This window comes from Sturnus vulgaris, chromosome 2 (genome assembly GCF_052056855.1).
Source record: "Sturnus vulgaris isolate bStuVul1 chromosome 2, bStuVul1.hap1, whole genome shotgun sequence".
In the NCBI taxonomy this organism is placed as follows: Eukaryota; Metazoa; Chordata; class Aves; order Passeriformes; family Sturnidae; genus Sturnus; species Sturnus vulgaris.
In genome coordinates this window covers 83,815,289-83,834,983 of record NC_142244.1, presented here as the reverse complement: position 1 = coordinate 83,834,983, position 19,695 = coordinate 83,815,289, and the positions used below count along the sequence as shown (strand labels likewise).

The following is a 19,695-nucleotide window of genomic DNA, read 5'->3' as shown; positions in this document are numbered from 1 at the left end:
AGTAATGCAATCCTTACCCTGAAATTCAACCCAAATTCTAGTAATCCAAGGGTACAGAATTTCTGAGGCACAGTTTACGTAGAATTGGGCCTAGCAGCATTTGATGTTTGGGTGGTTTGGTTTTTTTTTCATAAATGCTTTTTTATGCCTTTTTAACATATTAACTTTTGACATCTGAATTGATATTGACATCAACACAGTTCAGGAAACTCTTATTATCAAGCTCATTAGCACAACAATTAGAAAAAAGTGAAGTACAGCAGTACTGTAATTTCAGTATGGAGGTACAAGCTGCAGTACAGACACATTCCTTTGAGGCAGCTCCATAAATTTGCATGGTTATTTAATTTCTTTGCAGCTAACATGAAAGAGACGGGAGAGCTGGTTGCCAAAAAGTTCTTTCAAGGAAAGAGAGGATTTTCACACATTTTATTATGAGACTGTCACACCTGAAAGGATCACACGTGGCCTCCAAATCCAGCTACCCATCCTTTTTCTCAGCACCTCTCTAATGCTTTCTTCCACCATGATATTTGCAGTTGAAGCTACCATCATGTCACACCTTGATGTCTGCAGCACTCTCCTCTCCCTAAGGCAGATATTTCTCAGTTGAATCCATGCAAACTGAGACCAGTTTATCAGTCGAACAACACACCCATCTCCTTGGAAATGTTACATGTTTTTATTTTTTTCACTGTGCCAGACTGACACTGTTACAATGAACTATTAAAAGCCTGTACAATTTCACCTCTTCTTGCTGTTATAACTTTGTCTTATTCTTGTCTACTGCTCTGTCAGTGATAACTTCATCTCATCACTATCTTGTTTTCTGGATCTGTCAAGTGTGGCTTTCTTGCTACTCAGGAAACGTTTTTTCCAGAGCTCAGGCAGAAATATGCTTCACATCCAGACTTCTCCATCTTTAAACTCCTACTGACACCACCAGGATCTCCTGAAGTCCCTGGACAGAACTGCTGGAGAAAGTGCACTATAGTGGAGTAATCAAGACAGAAGTCCCAGGTCTGGTAGAAAATATGGTTTGTTTTTTTTGCCCTGTTACCATGCCTTTTGTATCTAAGGTGTGTTCACACATCTACCTTATCTCCTCACTGAGTGCCAGAGGTTTTGTAAATAGTGGAAAAGAGCAATGACAATATATAGAACTTGAAATGAAAAGGAGACATTGCAACCTTGCTTTTTGGGCTTCAGAACATACTTCCTGTGCTAGATCTCTGGATTCTGTTTCTCAAGCCTATTAATATACTCAATCTAAAACTTACCAACGATTAAAAGAATTTTGACAACATATTTTTTGTTGAAAACAGAGGTTTGAAACAATGGAAATTACAGCTCCCCCATGCTTCCAAACATTTTCTTCCCATTTCTAAAATCAATCAACCAACCAACCAACCAACCAACCACCCTTGAAAGCAAAAATAAGTTTCAAATTTTTCCTTTTTTTGAATGAAAATATGGGAAAATAATGTAAAAGCAAAACAATGCTATATGAAGCCATTTTGAAATTGTCAGTAGAAACAAACCTCTCTTACAAGTGATTCTCCAAATTTATGGAGATGGGGATTGTCGGAAAAACTGTAAATACTGCCTCTCTGTGCCCAGTGTATAACAGTGCCATCCAAAGGCTGCAGGAAACATTTGAAGGAATAGAGCTAATGCCAGTCAGTTTAGAAACTTCTAATAAATGCCTTTTAAAAACTGTGTCTCATCTCTCAGTACTAAGTCTGCTTTCCTTGGAGGTGAAAGGCCAGGGGATAATCTGCTGTACTGTGCCCTGGTTTGAGTTTCTGAAAACATTTTAAAGTCTTGACAGGATTATCTCTGTTTAGCCCTAACCCTATTCCATGGAGAACACTGCTTTGTAGACACCTCAACAAAACTCATGTGATGAGGCCAGAGGAGCTTCCCTGAAATTTAGCTTGTTTTTGAAAGAGTGCTGGCTTTGCTAATATATTTTACCATCATATAATGGTAGAAATATTGGAGTAAATTCTTAATTACAAAGATCATTGCTAACTGAAGAGAGCTCAAGATTGTGACCCTGTTACATTATTTCTGTGTCTGCTTTTTCCTAGTAAGCAGGTAGTTAGGTAGGGACACAGATAATGCAATTCCTTCCTTTAACGCCCACTTTTAAAACTGCTTTCATCAGGGCTTCTGTCTAATTCATCCTGTCAATTCTGTCAGAAAGACAGCAGTTTTTAAAAGCAACTTTTAAAAAGTTTTTAAAACTAATGAGAGATATTTTACATTTCACAACAGTCACACTTTCACTGAAAACCACAATCTAGTAGTAGGTCTATGATAAGAATGGTGTGCCTTGTACATGGATGTGTTTTCAGTCTGCATGCAACAGTGACAAAAACAAGGGACAATGGATTTAGGACTGGCATCTTTGTCCTTGCAAAAAGGTTGCTTCTCCTGCTAACTATCTTTTCTTGTTTCAGGTTAGCAAATTCTATTGACAAGGTTTTTTATTTGGATGTGTTGTTTGCATTAAAAGGGGAAACAACTGTCAAAGAAGTCTTAACAAATATGCAAAACTGGAAGAAAAAAGAAGAAAAAAGAAAGCTTATCATGGATTAAACTTTGTACCACTTTGTCCGATGTAAAAAGGAGATAGTAGGAGACATGGGGATATATGCAATGAAGAGAAACAATAGAGTTTCTTAGGGGTTAATCCAGGTCTGCAGCTGAATACAAAGAATTAATCTGACCAGAAGAGGCTTTAGGCTAAATTCTAGAGGAAAACTTGTCACTTTATGATCCAGTAGTACTTACCGAAAGGCTCTGTTTGCAAAGAAGATTTTGGATCTGGGATCTATTGGGGCAGAAGTTACCTCCGTGTTTTCTTCCTTGTTCAACACACCAGGGAACTTGTAGTCTGATAAATGATTTTTCAAAGACCTTCATTGTTAGCTTCTTTCTTCTTTCTGAAAAAGAACAAGTGTTACAAAAAACATACTTAAGAAAGCACACAACTTTGACCTAAGGGCAAAAGTCTGTGATGATAAAGACTTTGCAGTTTGTCAAATCTTCCACTAAACCATCTTAATGGTCTTATTTATTTCTACAGCTGAAAACAGAGTAAAATGATACATTTTCATGATTTGTTAGCTATATGCATTTAGCAGATTCAGGTCTTTTTGATTCTCCAAAATGAAAACGTGGTATTAAATATACTAAATTACAGTAGATGTTGGCTACTGAGGAAACACATTCCAAAACAAATTTTAAAGGCTAAAAAAAGTTATAATATTTCCCCACAGTCTTGTCACTAGACACTTTTGTACTTTAAACTCAGTTGTATGTGAAAAACCATCATAATTAATATGTTCTCACTGATTAGGAACAAACGAAGAAACACAGTGACATAGTATTTCTTATGTTAAAAATCAAAATTCTAATAAGTAGTAACCTTTTAATCTAACTTTACACAGATGGAAATACAAAACTACAGCTGTATCACTTCAAGTGAGAGAAAAATTTGAAGACATATTAGTCTTAAAGTTAATAGACTTTATAACATATTTTTGTGCTTTTGCTGTCAATCAACAATTAGAATTCTATTTTCCAAAAACAAATTTAAGCCTGTACATAACTAAGACAAACAAAGAACTGAGATTTCATTGACTCGTAAAAAATGAGTTCTGAAGATTGAAATCTCTGACTTTGTAAGAAAGCTTGAAAAGTGTAGAAGACTTGAAAAGAGCAAATTGTTGATTATTCTTGAACTAAATATACATATTTGAGTAACACGTTCTTTCCAATTTGGGCAGTAGTTGTCACATATGCAAACACTTCTATCTTTTGGCAACTCTTTTGAATACACAAGTGATAAAGTATATTTGGCAATTACAAGGCAAGATCTTGTCTTCCTCCTTTTTGAAGGAACTGAAAATCTGAGAGAAACATTGTGTAATATTTAGGACAAGACCAGCATTCAGGTATGCATCAGAAACTAAAGAAACAAAAATCAAGCTTGGTCTTGCTTCTGTGTGAGTGGATGGGGTATTTTCTCTTGTTAGACATAAGAAACCATTTTTTTCTTAATAAAGAAACATAGTTTATACTTCTCTTTATTGAACTAAAAATGCCACACTTACTGACTGGAGCGTCCCCTGGAAATTCTTACCTGTTCCTCAGCTGTAAGACAAAGTGAACTAAAAATAAAACAAGAGGGGTAAGCATCCAAAAAATATTAAGGCATTCAGAGGCCACAACATAGGAGACTGCAGCTTTATTTAGATTCATTGCTACTACATAACTATAACATTTTACCACTTCTCATTACTTCTGGCTCCTCTGTTATTAGCCTAGATACAGCAATGTAATGAACTGAAAGACAATCAACAACAGCAAAAACCACACACAAAATACTGCTGTTTTGTTTATGCAAGAGACACAACAGAGTTTTTCTAGAACAACCACAGGGAAAACCCAGTTTGTTGTACAATCTGTTGTCTAATTTTTCTCTCTTTTATCTTCTACTTTTCCAAACCTCCTTCATGACATCATCATCTGTTCAGTACGCCTTGAAACCTCTGTTCCTAAGGAATCTGAACAGGAAAAAAGACCATGGTATAGCCAGAGATGTGGTGGGCTGTCTTCCAGGATAGACTCAGTGGTGTCTAGAGAAGACATGATGTGAGAGACTTAGGGAGATGACAGAAGAGACAGGAGAGATGCATGCACCAGCACCAGGTCTATTTGCATGCTGACACTTCCATTAAGGGAGCTTAGATGCTCATCATGCTTGCTTTCCAGTCAAACACACACTGTCAGTTTGAGGCAGTTGCACATCAAATCACTCGTACAGCCAAGGAAAGGAAAAGGAGGCTGGCTGTGTGAGCTGGCTGCAGACAAGAGAAACGTTTTGAAAGACCCAGAACAGTTACATGCATTGAATATGTTTTGATTTGATGGTAAAAGTCATATTTGGGGGCTCAGGAGATCTTCCAGATTAAGATTGCTATATTTTTCTCATGCTTGAAGCAGATACCCAGTCTGAAACTTCTCCTCTTCTTTGAAGACCATGCTGGTGCCTAGGGAAGGATATGTATCCTGGGACAGCAGTGGAGGGCTGGGCCAAGTGATGGTGGAGTTTGTGAACTTCCTGAAAGTCAGCTGGGGAAAGAAAAGCACATAGGATTAAGAACACACTTGCAGATGTTAAGGAACAGGCCACGGAACATCCTTTAATGATGACAGCAAGGTGATATTCAGAAAGATCACTCAGTTACTTGGTGACTCAGGAAGCTTAGCCCCTGAAGTTATGACTAGGGAAATAAACAGGGTGTGCAAAAACCAGTTTCTAAAGTGAGGATAAGTTCTTGTGGCAGCACAACCAATGACAGATAAATCACTTCCATTTAATAGGTGAAATCACAAAGCTTATTAGAATATCTTGGAGTTCAAGCTACCTGGAGCCACTCTGCTCTCCATGATGTCCACATAATGTAGAGGCAGAAATTGTATGCCAGCTTTCTTTTAACTAATGATCTGAGCATGAACTTGAGTTTGATCTAACATAAACTCATCTCTCATATCTCCATAAATCCTAATTATCTACAATATCAATGATGGACAAAAGAGCTGCAATTTCTGTTCAGCTCCCTTTTCACCAAACAGCAACTTATCCAAGGAGGTGTTCAGCAATGTATGACCTGTGACAAAGGATTCTGGCTGAGCATATCATGTTATTTAAAGAGATCAATAGCATCTGATATCTTGGCATTTCATGGATGACCCTTGGCTTGATTGCTCAATGCTTCATTTTTAGTGAAGCCTTTACAGATGTGCATAAAAGGAGAAGTAGATGGCAAACTGAAAGAAAATGTTAAAGTATTGCATTCACTTCACTAACATGTAAACAATATTCTGGAATTTGAGGCAGAACAGAATCATGTCCCTAGAAATCTGGAAGATACCAAAGTAGGCTCTGAAAATAATAACTTTAAGAAATATATTTTGCTTAGGGCTTCTGGGATGTCACTGTTAGGAACTACAAAAAAAAAAAAAAAGATAATGTTTTTCTACCTTCTGCCATACAGGGAGAGGTTTATCTGTCACAATTTAACAGGGTCCAGCATCTCTAAAAAGACTCCATTAGAAAGGATTTTTCTTGTTGAGATGCAATACTGTTGCACAAAAGACACAAAAGACTTCTCTTTTCCCTTCTAACCTTAGTGAATGGCATCCAAAGAATTCTGATCCAACCAGGAATCGATCAGCAAGAAAACCCCTATACAGAGAGAAAACACACAAACAAGTGTGCTGGTATAGACCAAAGTGTTGCATATCTCAAAACACATATAATTTCCATTTGGAGGTTTTTTTTGTTTTTTGGGAGGGGAGTTTCTTTTAGCAATGGATGAATGAACAAACCAAAAGCATTGATGGGCAGATTAGAGTTGAAATGGAAAAGGACAGTAATGTTAAGATGAGTTAAAAGCTCTTTTTGACCCTATCCTTAACACCATCTCCCCAAATGCTTCCCCTGTGAACTTTTTGTGTTGTATTCAGTTTTCTGAAACAGGGGATAGAGAGGCCAAGCCAAGGATCTATCCCGCTTCATTGAGTAAAGCTAGCCTACCAGGGAAGGTGATGGGTTAGAAGTTAATACAAATGACAGTTCTAAGACAAAGTTAGCCAGCGCCTTCCTGTGGAGCCCAGTGCCAAGAAGGGGACCCCTGCTGATCCCACTTCTTTACATTTCCTTTTGCTCTCCTTCCCCTTATCTATGGGTCCTGTCGTGCCAGGCCAGGGAATCCTTATTAAAATACAATGCACTGTCACTAATAGAAGTGAGCAAAGCCTCATTAGCACAAGGGTTAGAAGAGGACTAGCTCTAATTACACCTTACTTGCAAGGGACAATCAAATGAATAGATAAACTCTTCAAGAGAGAAGTCAATTTTTTTCTTACATTTGGCCAAGAGTGGTTTTCTTTTATATATTCCTTTAAAAGGAATTGAATGCATCTAAAGACAGTTCTTTTCCTATAGAGATTCTTTTAGCTTTTGGTGTCCACCAGAGGACATTTAAGTTGGCTGGGTGGGTGGCTAAGGGGCTGCATTCATTCCTGTGTTTGCCAGCAAAGGCACACTCTACAGCATGTACCACCTCCCATCGAAGATGCAGCTGGGGAGGGGTCGGCTGTTCATTCAGATCCATCACACAGGAACTCTTCTTTCCCCGAGCACACAGTTGGTGACCAAATTGTCCATTGCAATGTTTGGAGTGCAGTTGTCGCAATGCAGGAAGTTTACTGCTTCTCCTTTGGGCAGACATAAGGAAAAAAGAAAAAAAAGTAGAAAGGCAATGAGCATTGTGAGTCAGAGATGTGCCTTAAAAACAGGGACTGTAATTTTCGTCTCTTTGGTTTCACTTTCTAGCCTCCCTGAAAGGCTGTACTTAAGAGCACAGACATAAAGTGGTTAGGAATTAACAATTTTTTAAGGCAAGATAATTTTTCATAATTTTGTGGGAAGTTCCTCGGATTTTATAATCTCTACAAAATTTTCCTGTTTTGCTGTGTATTATAGTCCAGTTCTTCAGAGTTATTTTTTGGCAGTAAAATCCCCTACCAGTAGGTCCTGGGTGATCTGGCTTTGAGTTCCCAACCAACATCCAAACTCTCCTAAGTTTTGTCTCTAAGGATTTTTTGTTGTGCTTGCAATCTCTCTTATCCCTGCAGAAATATTTATCAGACATCTGCACTACACTTACCATAAGATATGCACTTGAAAAGTATTTTCTAGGCACATAGTTTGTTACCTTGTTATGACTCATGATAGTTATCAAACTTGTGTAAAGTTTTTATAACAGAAGAAATTTGCCAGGATGTGCAGGTTTTATGACCTGCCATCAGTAGGTGAATTTACCAGAGCAGATGTTACAAAATTACTACATCAGAGTTGTACTGCAAGTATTTTGGAAGTTTCTGGATATAACCAGAGGTCCATCTAATCTATCTCTTTTTCTCTGACAGTGCACTTTACTGGTTGTAAACACAAAAGGCAAGACTTTTTCTGAGTCTTATCCGTCACTCCACTGTTGGTTTATGCTGCGCTATCACATCCTCCGTGCACAGGGTCAGACCACCTTCTTTCATCTAATTTAGGAAGCCTACAGATGGGTTTCCCTAAGTGCAGCTAAGAAAAACCACTGCAGCAAAAAGGGTGAAAATACAATAGCCACAACTCCCTTTCACTGATTTATAAACTGCTGGCTACATGAAAGGAAGAGGACTGTTTTCCTTTTGCAGCCCTGCTTTGAAATATAAAGAGAGGAATCTCCTCTGCGTTCCCACCTTTCTTCTGCTCCACCACTGTGTCAGTACTAGCCACCAATTTTTCTGCTAAAACTCAACTTAGTTTTTAACCAGAATTAGGAGAGGTGGAGTTTTGGTTTTTTCTTATTCTAATGTGAAAAGTCATGAACTTTCTTCCCAAGAGGAACAAACTTCTGCAGAATATTCAAATATTTTGACTGCCCATGTAAGAAAAAATCTGAAATCTCATTAAAGGTGCTTTAAAGAAAAGAGCTGGTTTGGGTTTTTTAAGAAGATGCTATAAACAATAATTAATCATGCAATATTTTTTGGATAATAACAGGTCTTTTCTTCCTAAAAGTTGTCTTTCGGACTAATAACTTTAAAAGTGTTCAGTGGTTCTCAGGTTCGGTGGGCACTACACATATACCTGTTTGAGTGGATCTGAGGCAAATACTTATTGAGCAACAACTTACCAGTAAACAGAATTCTCTATATGAAGAAATGATTGCACTAGGACTTTAATCAGCTGGTTTAATACTACTTCTAGAGAAAATAGATGACAGGCATGAAAGCAGTTAGTAATCACTGCAAGAAATGTGTCATATATTCTCTAATGAAGTCCCCATCACATTCAGGATCTAGATCCATTTGCAGATAATGCAGAGCATCTCCTTGCAGAGTCATCTCCAATGATCCCTGCAATCTAGCTATTAATTATTTATTCAAAATATCCTTTCAACCCATATCAGAAATTATGGCTCCTTTTTTCAGTAGGCAAATTGTGATTTTTTTAATATAATATCATTATAAAGACATGATTTATAAGGTTTTTCCTCTTTTCTATTTTGTGTGTTCATAGTGAATTTTTTCTTTGTCCTAATGCTTAAAGAAAAAAGCCTAAAACCAAATCCATGGAAGTTAAACTTAATTCAACAAATAATCCAAAGTGTTTGAACACCAAACCACAGATAACTGCATCAGCTGAAACCTTTAGATGGCAAAATATTCATAATGAAAGAGCTCAAAGTGAAATTATTTTTCTTTAATTATAGTTATAATAAATTCTGGTGAATGGTATACAATTATAGCAAATTAAATATGTCTGAAAAATAAAGTCTGAACACAACCAGTCTTGAAAAAAAGGGGGAGATAGATGAAAGAAGGATTCATTCTTGTTCAAGTAATAAGAACCTTTTTTTAAGTGTTTATCAATATGAAAGCTAATTTGCACAGTGTATTTTCTAACAAAAGTCAGAATATAATTCAAACAAAGGCCTTGGTCTTTAAACAATAGCCTATTAAACAGAAAAAGTTAAATTTTCAGTGTTAAGATTTTTTTTTCTTTCAGGAGAGATTCTCAGCTGTTGTACATTAGTCTCATACTGTTGATATGACAGGATCTAAGACAATTTTCACAGCTTTGAAGAGATTGATACACCTAGTGAGAAAGTTGATATTTTTCTTCATAATGTTCACATAAAATGCATCTTTACTTCATGTATTATTTAAAAATCTTTGTTTTCCATGTAATTTTCCCTAGGTCTCTCTGATATTTTTGCTGTCATCAAGAATAAAGAAGAGAATGCTAATATTTCTAGATCAGTATCAGTCTACAATGGTCTTTAAAGGTATAAGGAAGAGCTTTAAGTGCTTTAAATTCCATTAGTTGTCAATTAGAATATAGAAGATTTCAATAATTGCAAGGTAAACGCAACACTGCAGAACCTGATCTGAAAAGCAGAAACTTTATCTTTCTTATTTATTTTTCTATCATTATTATTATTATTATTGTTAATATTGTCTTTTAGTGATCCCAAAACTACCTCCATTCATTCCAAACTGGGGAGGGTGTCTCACATTTGGATTTATAAGTCAAAAAATTGTTAAGAGGAGTGCAGAAAAACCTTCTCTTTTTTATTTTTTTTAAGAATCCTCAAAAATCTCAGTGAGGTTATAATGCTGCCATATCTTATTGCCTTTTTCTAGGCTGGTATCAAAATTGGTAACTGCAGCAATAAGTTGACCTTACCTTGCAAAAAGAGCCCTCTAAAAATGGCAGTGAAAATAAAAAGCAAAACTCTGTCACATAGTCTAAAACATCAAGTCTGAGTAGCAGGAATCATGACACAGGAAGAAAGCAAACATTTCAGAGCCTAAAAATATCTTTTGTCTTCCACTTTGCTGTGGTCCTATTATAGCTGAAGCAACAGACACTCTATTTTTTCCTCTATAACCTTTAGCTTAATAATTGTCTGTAAAGACTTCCTTTAAATGCAAATGTACTCTTTACAGCAAAAGTCATGACCCTATACTATATTACACACTGTAAATCCAGAAGAAAGCTATGAGAACCTATGAAAAGTGTATCCAATAAAAAGAACAGAAATAAAGGAAAAATCAGGCCTGATTAGTAAGTTGAATAATATTTCAATAGTTTATATTTTGCACTATAAATGAAGTGGTATACACAAAAGCCAAAAGGTGGTTTTATTTTTCAGTGAAGTCTTAGAAGATGTGTCAAATTATTGCAGTTTCCCTGTGAAATGAAATCTATTCCTTTCTGGTTTTGTCACTAGAAGTATGTGACAGAGATTGAAAATTTTACACCTCGCCTCACTTTTCCGGGGGATCTAGCACAATTGATATAATTACTATTTCCTTTACTTATCAACTAAAAGGATATGCTTTACTGTGCAAGTCCATGCTTGCAAATTGGTTTGCTTGTAGAGATAATTTACGCCATAAAAAAGTAAGCGTGAAAGAATCCACGGAGGAATCCACAGCTGGATGTAAGTAGTGGGTGCCTTTGAAGGGGACATAGGACCAGGATGCAGGAGCATCCTAGCCCTCCCCCGTTGTCAGCAGACCGTAGCTTTTGCTGACATGCAGCAAAAATGCAAATCCCTCTTCATGCCAGACACAGAGGTGGAACAGTGCAAAGGTTATAATTTCTTGTGCTACACATGTCGTTCTCCAGTTGCATTAAATCCTGCTCAGCTGTCATTAACTGTTTGTCCAGGGCAGACTCATGCTGAGAAATAAGGCAGAACAAGGGAAAGCAGTATAGTTAAAATTAGATATAAGAAAGATGAGTCAAACTACTGTACTTCAGTACTACTAGCGTGAAAAGCATTCTCCTTATTATAATGGTTTTCTGACAACCCCAAATAAATGGAGCCCCTAATTTGGATTTTTCAATTCTTCAGTGAAGATGAAGGGAATAGGCCATAAATATTCCATTCAGTTGCTTTCAAAATTGGATGAAAAATCGGGTTACAGGCATGCAGAGACATGGAAAGGACAATTTTTCAGGCTTAGTAAGTCAACCAGGCTCACTGAAAGCAGAGTGGACCCAATCTGATTAATTGCTGCAGCCTCTTAGATCCCATAAACCTCCTGTAAGCCTTTTCTCACCCCTTCCCCACAGATTTCACTTGGTATTTGGATGCTGGAAGGGCATGTACCAGAGAACTCCAGGAACTGCATATTTGCTTGCAAAGACGAATATGATGGCTGTCTTGTGGGTTCTCTGCCACATGTATGAGACGCCTCATAAAAATCCATGTTCTTCCCACCAAGTGCTACATTTGTTTTCAGTGGTAAGCACTGTTGTACAAGGACTTATGGAAGCTACAAGGAAAGGAAATATAAAAGAGAGAGAGTGAATATTTTTCATGGTTCTATGTTTGTTTCTGTTTTTTCGGTTTTTTCTTTTTTTTTTTTCTGTGATTCCAAGTAAATATTTGACTTCACTGGATGACAGAAAGGAAAGACTATATCAAAATATGATAGACTCAGAGTTCTACCTGGCCTCTAAATCAACTCAGTCATTATCTTTAACCTTATCAATATCCTGAATGTCAGCTGAGCAAGGCAGATAGAAAATTTCAGTAAACAGAGCTGGGAACAACAGGGAGGATGTGGTAATCTAAATCAGAAATCAATCATCCAAGAAGCTTTTTCAAATGGAAAAGGAAAAAAAAAAAGAGGCAATCAACTGCCAGCCATTCTCTCCCCAACAAGAAAAAAAAAAAAAAAAAGGTTTTTTTCCTCTGTGTCCCTTTCATGTGCACCACAGTGTTTCTGCAAACAAAAATAATAAGGGCTCTCAGGTCCTTCAAACAAAGTGAAACATAATCCCTTCATGGGGAGCGCATCAATAAATGAATGGAGTTCCTCGGTTTGTTTGGAAGAGCAGTATCAGCTATGCTTGGGGATCTTAATAATGCTCTTATTAAGAACCAGAGGAGTTGAGTTGATTTGTTTTTGCTGTAACACCTGAAGCAACAAAAGTCCAGTGAGAGTGCAAGAAACGGTTTTACTTAGGTCAGACTTTGAAAATCATTTTCCCTCCTTGGCAGCAGCTTGTCAGTCAAGCTCCACAGGAGAGGAAAGGGTCATCTTGCCAATGTAATTTCTGAGAGGAAAGAAGTAGAGCTGCAAGTTACAGAGAAATTAATACACCATTGAGAACAACCTGCAAGAAAAAAATAATCAGATCTATTAACTTCCAAAATTACCTTGAGAATTTCATTTTCTTATCATTGCCACAGCCTGTACTCTAATGGTTGAAAAATCCAGATGCCTGGTATTTGTATTTTTTTAAACTTTCTTGCTTATCTAGATGTACAGACTTTCAAGGCAGGAACATTGTATAACTAATTGTTTTGAGCTGTTCTCACACAACTGGAAATTGCTTGAGCTGACAGACATTATTACAATACAAAAAACCCCCACAGATCAGACATCTAGCTAGTTAAAGTAATATAGCTTCTTTAAAAAGAAATCATTCCTCTCTTATATCTACCCGCCAAATAGCAGGATCCTGGTTTTCTGAAAATCATGCTTCTACCAATAATTTCTGTTCTTAATTTCATCATGGGTTAATTATAATACAAGTTTGTATCTACTTGCAGAAGTAGTTATTTAAACTCAGAGCCCAGGAAAAGTCTTTCACTACATAATGCAGTAAGTTGCACATTAAACCAAATAAAATAGGGAAAGCTTGCTGCTTGGCATCACCTCCTGAAAAAATACAAAATTTTAGAAACTGGGTGTAATTTACAGGGGGAAAATATTTATCAATCTAACTCCCAGAATCTCAAAAGAATAATTTAACACCAAGCCATTAATAGCTCAGATAATCTTCCCTCATTCCTCATATATGCTTTCAGTGACTCTACTACAGCAAATTTTAGCACTACAGATTTAATGTTAATTTAATGCTGATTAAAGGTATGCCTCTTAGAAAGCAATGCTTACTAAGCGTCAAATATAATTGAAAGATTTCCAAAAAAACTTTCATTGGTCTAAAATCTTATGCCCAACTGGGATTTGGACAACACTGGTGGAGAACACAGACTGGTGTCACTGGTTAAGTCTCTTTAAATATGTGCAATATGTGGACCACTATCAAATTATTTGTCTTTTACTACCCTGCAAAACCAACTACTGCATTCTAATATCTGGAAACTGGGTTATTTGTAAAGATACCTTGATTCAGTCAGAAGTGCACATTACACCTCTGCATGGAAAAGTATACCCCACAAGATTCTTTCCCTCCAACAGTTTTGCAGCCTCTGAGTCTTCACAGCTTCCTCTCTGTTCCTTTTTACATCCTTGTTTCACCAGACTGGAGTGATCTGAATATTTCAATTCAAGAAGCAGCATTTCTGAAAGAGAAAAATTATCTGCAATTTAAGTAGTATGTATAAAAATTCGGTACATAACTGGGGAGATCTCATCTGTTCCTTAGTAAATTATTTTCTGAGAAGTTCATTCTCAAAACTACTATTTTCTAAAAGAAAAAAGATGGCTTTCTGTTTATAAAGAGATCCTCAGTCACAGGTAACTCAAGATAATGCTACGCCTATGGCTGGTTTGAACATCTGCAAGGTAATGTGTTTCCACAAATAACCATTTGTCATTGTTGTTTCAATGCTGATACATAGGTCATTATTAAGATTGAGTTGCTCTTGACTGTTCATCTTTACAGCATATGTCATTTTATTTTAGATTGCAGCTAAGGGTAAAGAAGGACAACAATAAAATTGGGATGATCAGTTCTTTGGAGAAGGTATTTTATGAGTTGCAGTTTATAAGATGCGTCACAGAATAAAAAAAAAACAGTATAGTTTGGGACATTGGTTTGGATTTTTGCTCCTGGAAATTCCTAGAAAACTGGGCTTTGATTAATAACACATCACTGAACATTATTTTAGCAGGTAAGCCTTGCATAATACCCCAAAAGAAAGCAGCTATCTTTTACATAAAAATTCTATAAACCCTTCCAAAACTTTTATATCAAAATATAAAGATATATCATAGCTAACAGTGAGCCTTTGACAAAGCTATAGTACAACACACACAGCCTTTTACACCTGAGAAATATCACTTAAATTAATCTAATTAAATTAAATTACCACCAAATTTATTCTGTATTTAATATCAGTAGTCCTGAATCTTTTGGTCCTTAGGTGCTTACTACCACTTGAAAAGTAACAGTCAAAAAGTTTGAATCTGAGAATATATGGGTCATGAAAATGGCAATTTTTTATCTATGAAGCCTTCCAAAAGAAATAACTTAAAATGAGTATGTTATGCATCTTCAGTGAATACTTGACTACCTAAAAGCCTGTAATAGCTATATTGCTAAAGGTAAAAAGTAGTACACTTGTTAATACCTGTCCTACTTTTATAACCCTATCATTCTGAGCTCTAACAATTGTATATACAAATTTAACAAATGAAAAAAAAATCTGTACCACCCTTTGTGTAACTCTTTAGGATCCTTTCACACTTTGGTAACTATACATTATTTCCCAAGCCATCTGTGTCAGCAATTCTATAGGCCTTCTATAATTGCCATGTTAATAATTTCCAGTCCATAGATTTAGTATTTGATCAAGGCATTCCTTCAGTTTGGCTACCATTTATGGATTAATCACATTGTTTTCTCATTTTGCAGTATGCACACCATGGACCATAATGTAGAACTAAAAGGCAAGAAAAAAATTACTTATTCAGGAGCAAAATTTGTTCTTTTGTCGAGGGTTGAGCTTGGCTGGAGACCAGGTACCTACCAAACCCCTCTATCACTCCCTTCTTCCCGGGCTCAGTTGCACTCCTGATTTTCTCTACCTCCTTCCCTCCTGCAGCACAGGGAGACAGAGAATGGGGACTTTGGTCAGCTCATCACATCTCATCTCTGCCACTCCTTTCTCCTTGGAGGGAGGACTCCTCACACTCGTCCCATGCTCCAAAGTCAGGTCATAGAAGTCATAGAAGGCAGTTCTCCACAAACTTCTCCAGCATGAGTTCTTCCCATGGACTGCAGTTCTTCATGAACTCCTGTGTGCGTCCAAACCACAGTGTGCAGCTCCTTAGGAACAGCTGCTCCAGTGTGGCCAACCTGAGGGTCCTGGCAACAAACCTGCTCCAGTTCAGGCTCCTCTCTTCCTGCCTGGAGTCTGCTGCATCACAGGCTCCTCATGGGGGTCACAGCTTCCTTTGGGCTTCCACCTGCTCTGGCACACTCCACGGGCGGAGTATATGCTCCACTGTGAACCTCCATGGGCTGCAGGGCCAGAGCTGCCTCTTCACGGTCTTCACCACGGGCTGCAGAGGAATCTCAGCTCCAACACCTGGATCAGCTCCTCTCCCTCCTTCTTTGCTGGCCCCAGTGTCTGAGTTGAGAGTTGTCTCTCTCACATATTCTCACGTCTTTTTCCAGCTGTCTTTGCTGTTGCAGTTTTTTCCCCTTGTTAAATCTATTTCTCCAAAGGATCTGTAGCTGATGGGCTTGTACTTGGCCAGACTAAGGTCCACCCTGGGGATAGCTGGCATTGGCTCCATTAGACACAAGGAAACTTCTGGCAGCTCATCACAGTAGCCACCCCTGCAGCCCCCCACTACCAAAACCTTGCCACACAAACCCAGTACATCTTTGCATCCTCCACACACGGCCATATGGACACACAAAAGCCTGAAGCAAAAATGATCAACTGCTATTGAAGATCTAACACTGACTGCTAGCAAAAAAAGTGCTCCCTGGCCAGACAGCAATAATAAAAACCGGCCACCATTCAGGGTCTGTCTAGCTATTGCTTTTAAAGGTAATTGCTGCATCTGCTTCATGAAGTAGTTTAAAACCAATGCAAAGATTTTGTTTCTGTCCTACTGAATGACAAGCAGCTCTGAGTAAGAAATGAAAGGGTGTTGAACACAGCTATAACTGGAGTGCACTACCAGGTCAGAAGTGAAGGCAGAAACAGCTGCTTTTTCAATAGACTCATCAGAGCTACTCCATGCTAGCTGCACTTGCCCACAAGACTCCAGCACAGACTATTGTGTTGTGGGTTTTTTTGCTGTGGGAACTTCACTCTTAAGAAACAAATGGACTGGCTTAACTATTAAGTGTCAATCAAACTGACTATAAGGGCGGGGGGTAGGGGGAACAATTTTTAAAATTTAATTAGCTGCCATCCTGCGATTGTTCTGTGCATTTGTATGGTCTGTATTGCCTCATTTAGATCAATGAAATTCTGGTAAGAAGAGATGTATTTTTCCACCTTATTTATATGTTGTAGTGGCACTAACAACAACCTCTGTTTTTGCATGAAGTTTTACAGTCTTCTGATAATCTCTCCTATACAGAAGGTGATTTTAATCTTCAATGCCCTATCTGTGTCCACTGATTTTACATCAAATTACTTGTTCAGATTCTGCATGAAACAAAACAATTTTTTTGTTTGTTTGTTCAGCAGTACATCTGTTCAGTAACACTTTTTAGATGTAAATAAAAATATAGACCTGTGGGTAATCCTTCGTTTTCCCTCTATTATTCAGAGAGCAACATTGGGCTTAATAAATACTTTTTCCTCTCTGTTTATCTCCTTACCCTAATGCCCTGGAAATAAGATTGCCTTACCCAGAGATAGAGGGAACATCCAGGATTGTCACCTAACCATGGAACCTATTTCACATTTCATTGGTTGTGTGAATGAGGTGTGAAAATTGCTTCCTGTTTCTCTAAAGCATCAGGACAGTGGTTTGCATGGGAAAGATTTCTTCTGTTTATGTGGAGTAAAACTCATCCACTGAATTAATTTCTAAGTCTTAAAACTGCCTTGCGTCTTGTTAAGTTTGACCAAATCTACTGTGCCTTGTGAATATCTGTTCCCTATCAGAGGTATTACAGTTACCTCTTGTTTACAGCAAGCTATTTGTAAGAAAGAAAGAAAAATTAAAACAAAAAAACAAAAACTCACAAAAACCGACCAAATAAGAAAACACACAGCCTAACTCTTTTCTCCTAGGTGTTGTTTTGGCTTTCCCAAATTGAGAGGAAGCTACTTTCAGTGTATGAAAGAACACTTGAACAAGCCAGTCTATTTTTAAGAGAAGTCAGTTTTGTCTAACATGAAACACACAGGAGAAAAAAAAAAAAAAAAAAAAAAAAAAAGGCAGCAGCTCAAATAACAGTGGTGGGAGCCTAATTTTGAAAGCTAAGTTAAGCACTTTCCATCCTTTTTTCTGCTAACATCCTTCCACTTCCCTGAGATACTAATCAGATTTGAAAGTACCTAGTAAACCTGAGAATATTTAAAATCAGTGAAATGTAAAATCACAGATTGTATTTGAGTCCCTGAAACTATGTCTATTACCATTAAAGCTATGGTACCTATGGTCTGTGTATTCACCTGAGAGTTTAGGCTTTTCAAATTAACTAAAAAAAAAAAAAATAATCTAGTGCTCCATGCTGTACAAGTGGTTGAGAGCAGGGAGATTTGGGAAAATATTTTTGTGGAGATCTAGGTTCCATTTAATGCCCTAAAAACCAAGGGAATTCAAACCAACTATGAATCCAGTCCTACTCTGAGAAGTGTGTGTGCAGTCCCAAATGACCAAAAGCATACCTGCAGTATGCCTGCAAATTGACAAATATTGTAGCAGCCTTGAAGTCTTCTATCCAACTTTAGTTCTGAGGACTTTACTTTTTTAGTTTCTTAAGTGGCTTTGTTTGTTGAAATTTTCTTTTTCCTGTTGAAAACTAGTTGATTTTATTTTTCAACAAAATCTGTTGCAGGCAGAAAAGTAACTGCCCTCCTGGTTATTCTGTAGCCTGAAATATTGCAAGATAGCTAAGCAATAACACTGGCACAACCCTTGCACAGAGGAATGTCAGAAATTCTTTGAACTTACCTGCAACCCTGTAATTTACAATAAAAAAGGGGGAGTAGGGGGTAGAACAGGTCTTAATAATCTATGTAAAATATATAGTTTCACCATATTTCCAAGATATGTCACATTGTCAGGAGAAACTTGAGATAAAAAGGGAAAATAAATTTTATTATTTATCCTGAATAAAAGACAGCATGAATAAAAACACCGTATTTGAATATTTTAGCTAAATGCTGACCAATTAAGTTTTTAACTGATGGGTTAATCAGCAGCTGGCTAGAAAGATAGCTCTATAAAACTAAATTATGGGATCAAATTATTTTTTAATATTCTACCTATCCTTAACTGTCAGTGAGGCATGAAATCTGTATTGTGATGAAGTTTTGTCCACATTTTACTCTTCCTTTGAAAACCCAGATGTAAAAACACCTCTTAAAACACCATAATAATACAGTAGGAATTCATATTTTTGCTAGCAGAAATTAAGGCAACCTATGCTTTATTCAGGGCAAAAAGTAGAGATTTCTCCTCACGCTGCCTAGGCCGGCTTTCCCTTGGCAAAAAAACAGGTGCTCATCACCTCAACAGGGCATCAGGAACAAGACCTAATATCTTCAGCTGATTTCCAAACAAAACACCCAGCATTATATGTGGCAAAGTTCAGTGACCCAAAAAAACCCCAAAACCAAAAACCAAAAACAAACAAACAAACAAACAAACAAACAAACAAATTTGGCTTGAAGTTTAAAGATCCAGCTCTTCAAATGCCACTTCTGGAGGAGGAGCTTCCAAAGAAGGGTTTTCCCCAGATGGTTACAGTGGTTTTCTGGCTCTGTGAGTACACCTAATAATAGAAGCTGAGAGCAGTGTTCTGCTGCTTGTTTGTCTGTCACTGTCAGAGAGAGGGGATGAGGTGCAAGCGCCAGGGAGTGGGAAGGTATTACTTGTTCCTTTGACCAAGGAGAGGAAATTCAACACTCCAGCTCTCCAGTGAACAGAGCTTATTTGATTCTATTGGAAACAAGTGAAATTTTAGTATTAGCAGAGCTACTGTTTTTCTTTCAGAACTGCTGAGAATATCTAGCAGTGAATAACTCTTAATCAGACTTGTTTATTCACATTAAAAGTCAGAGCAGGTCACATTGTTTGCTTGGTGCCATTTGGTCTGCACTTAGTCATTCCTGAACAGGAAGTCCTTAAGATTAAAGATTGTATTTT

General features: G+C 37.3%; 1 long non-coding RNA gene across 1 annotated transcript in view; it reads right to left on the bottom strand.

Annotated features, from left to right (window-relative positions):
- The window catches only part of LOC148224876 (uncharacterized), a 98,316-nt gene that overhangs the window by 27,547 nt on the left and 51,074 nt on the right, over positions 1-19,695 (bottom strand). Inside the window, exons 2-4 of the long non-coding RNA XR_015801986.1 lie at positions 7,143-7,296; positions 6,203-6,262; positions 2,800-5,145 (exon numbers count right to left, since the gene is read on the bottom strand). This is a non-coding gene — a long non-coding RNA (uncharacterized LOC148224876). The remainder of the gene's footprint in view (positions 1-2,799; positions 5,146-6,202; positions 6,263-7,142; positions 7,297-19,695) is intronic.